Below are 3,191 nucleotides of genomic sequence, written 5' to 3'. Positions count from 1 at the left end.
CTTCCCCAAATGACTTTAGAAATTTGAGGAAAGTTATCTATCACTTCTGCCTACTGTATCTATGGCCTTTTAAATGCCTGTCGTGTCCTGACACAGGATAGAGGGAAGGCAGGGGGCTCAAAGTCAGTTTGCAGTTTCCGAGCGGTGAGGAGCAAATGCAGAAAGACAAATTCCCAGTGAAGGCAGGATGACGACTTGAATCAGCGCCAAACACAGTCACAGGCCACCTGCAAGTGATACAGGTTCTGGGACTCGACAGAATGCTTGCAGCGGAGACTCATGGAATTCAGAGGTCTGCTTAACACTATATATTTGAAGCCGGGCTAACTACTACACTGAATGCTAATTCTAAGCATTGGAAATAACAAAGGAGGTGACTAGTTGCACAACAGAGGTCAGTGCCCGAAGCCACTGGGGCGGATGTTAGCGGAAGGAACGACCACTAGCAGCACGTTAAGTGCAAACTTGAGAGCAGTACTCCAAGGAAGTCCAGAATGAGATTTTCACTCTGCAGCGGAGTGTGCGCTGATATGAAACTTCCTGGCAGATTAAAACTGTGTGCCCGACCGAGACTCGAACTCGGGACCTTTGCCTTTCGCGGGCAAGTGCTCTACCATCTGAGCTACCGAAGCACGACTCACACCCGGTCCTCACAGCTTTACTTCTGCCAGTATCTCGTCTCCTACGTTACAAACTTTACAGAAGCTCTCCTGCGAACCATACAGAACTAGCACTCCTGAAAGAAAGGATATTGCGGAGACATGGCTTAGCCACAGCCTGGGGGATGTTTCCAGAATGAGATTTTCACTCTGCAGCGGAGTGTGCGCTGATATGAAACTTCCTCGCAGATTAAGGTACGAGGTACTGGCAGAAGTAAAGCTGTGAGTACCGGGCGTGAGTCGTGCTTCGGTAGCTCAGATGGTAGAGCACTTGCCCTCGAAAGGCAAAGGTCCCGAGTTCGAGTCTCGGTCGGGCACACAGTTTTAATCTGTCAGGAAGTTTCACTCCAAGGAAGTGTTATAGGCCCTCTATTGTTCCTGATCAATATTAACGACATAGGAGACAATCTGAGTAGCCGTCTTAGGTTGTTTGCAGATGATGCTGTCATTTACCGTCTTGTGAAGTCATCAGATGATCAAAACGACTTGCAAAATGATTTAGATAAGATATCTGTATGGTGCGAAAAGTGGCAGTTGACTTTGAAAAAAGAAAAGTGCGAAGTTATTCACATGAATACTGAAAGAAATCAGCTACATTTCGATTACGCGATAAGTCACACAAATCTGAGGGCTGTAAATTCAACAAAATACTTAAGGATTACAATTACAAATAACGTAAATTGGAACGATCACGTAGATAATATTGTGGGTAGAGCAAACCAAAGGCTGCGATTCATTGGCAGAACACGTAGAAAGTGCAACAGGTCTACCAAGGAGACTGCTTACACTACGCTTGTCCGCCCTATTCTGGAGTACTGCTGTGCGGTGTGGGATCCGCATCAGGTGGGACTGACGGATGACATCGAAAAAGTTCAAAGAAGGGCAGCTCGTTTTGTATTATCGCGAAATAGGGGAGATAGTGTCACAGAGTGGCAATCATTAAAACAAAGGCGTTTTTCGTTGCGACGGGATCTTCTCATGAAATTTCAATCACCAGTTTTCTCCTCCGATTGCGAAAACATTCTGTAATCACCTACCTATCATCACGATAAAATAAGAGAAATCAGCGCTCGCACGGAAAAATTTAAGTGCTCGTTTTTCCCGCGTGCCGTTCGAAAAAAAAAATGGTTCTGAGCACTATGGGACTTAACATCTGTGGTCATCAGTCCCCTAGAACTTAGAACTACTTAAACCTAACTAACCTATCACACACATCCATGCCCGAGGCATGATTCGAACCTGCGACCGTAGCAGTCGCGCGGTTCCGGACTGCGCGCCTAGAACCGCTAGACCACCGCGGCCGGCGTGCCGTTCGAGAGTGGATCGGTAGAGAGACAGCATGAAGGTGGTTCATTAAACCCTCTGCCAGGCACTTTATTGTGAATAGCAGAGTAATCACGTAGATGTAGATGTAGATGTAGAAAAACACACATGTCGGAGTTTACCGAGGCCGGCCACGAGCGGCAAGGAGTCGGCACCCCGGCGAGCTGTCTGAGAACTCACTCTGAATACAAAAGCAGTTTTTAAACAGCTGTGGAGGCGCACTACTTCTCCCTTCCTGTAGCTGACACACCAATCCACCAGCAACTAATAGTCTTCGGCCAATCTAGCGAGTCGTTATGCACCACCAGGGCGCCTCTGGCCAGCCACATTTAGATTCCTCCCCTACCCCTACTCGGTAGGTAGGGATGCTTCTGGATTTTACATTAATAAACTCCAAGTTTGGTAGCAACAGCGTTCAGCGTCATGGCCAGCAACAACAGTGTTTTACGTCACTTGGCACCGCCCTCTGCCGTTCTGTGGTTGAGGACTGCACTGTAACGTCTCTAAACCCACTGAAGTTGCTATTCTCAGGAGCAAGTTGCAAGCTTGCTGCCTCTGCTAAGAAGTGCCTATTCGTGGCCATCTTCTAAAATGGCCGCTTACGTCAGTGCCTGGACGATGGGTGGAGTTACCAGTTAATTCTCTGAAGTGAAACAATTCCCCAGGGACAGCTGCACAAAGCGTTTGCAATTTGCACGGCTCTAGTGTCACTGTATACCTCCGGTAACGTAAACGCTACCGTTTTTGCTTTCTCTCTGCATTGTGCATCTCATTTCCTACCTTGGAGTGCCTTTCATGGCTCCAAGTACCCTTAAGCGTAACAACGTACAAGTCATTAAGCCGTCGTTACGTGACATGCCCTATTCAGCTGACATACACTCCTGGAAATTGAAATAAGAACACCGTGAATTCATTGTCCCAGGAAGGGGAAACTTTATTGACACATTCCTGGGGTCAGATACATCACATGATCACACTGACAGAACCACAGGCACATAGACACAGGCAACAGAGCATGCACAATGTCGGCACTAGTACAGTGTATATCCACCTTTCGCAGCAATGCAGGCTGCTATTCTCCCATGGAGACGATCGTAGAGATGCTGGATGTAGTCCTGTGGAACGGCTTGCCATTCCATTTCCACCTGGCGCCTCAGTTGGACCAGCGTTCGTGCTGGACGTGCAGACCGCGTGAGACGACGCTTCATC

At 47.9% G+C, this 3,191-nt stretch overlaps 1 non-coding gene across 1 annotated transcript; it reads left to right on the top strand.

Moving 5' to 3' along the window:
- The first annotated feature begins 902 nt into the window (after nt 1-902).
- Trnas-cga (transfer RNA serine (anticodon CGA)) lies at nt 903-977 on the top strand. The gene has a single exon. It is a non-coding gene; the product is annotated as a tRNA-Ser (tRNA).
- Nucleotides 978-3,191: the final 2,214 nt, after the last annotated feature.

The sequence above is a fragment of the Schistocerca serialis genome, chromosome 1 (genome assembly GCF_023864345.2).
Source record: "Schistocerca serialis cubense isolate TAMUIC-IGC-003099 chromosome 1, iqSchSeri2.2, whole genome shotgun sequence".
Taxonomy (NCBI): Eukaryota; Metazoa; Arthropoda; class Insecta; order Orthoptera; family Acrididae; genus Schistocerca; species Schistocerca serialis.
The sequence above is the reverse complement of the archived record's forward strand: the minus strand, read 5'-3'. Positions and strand labels throughout refer to the sequence as shown.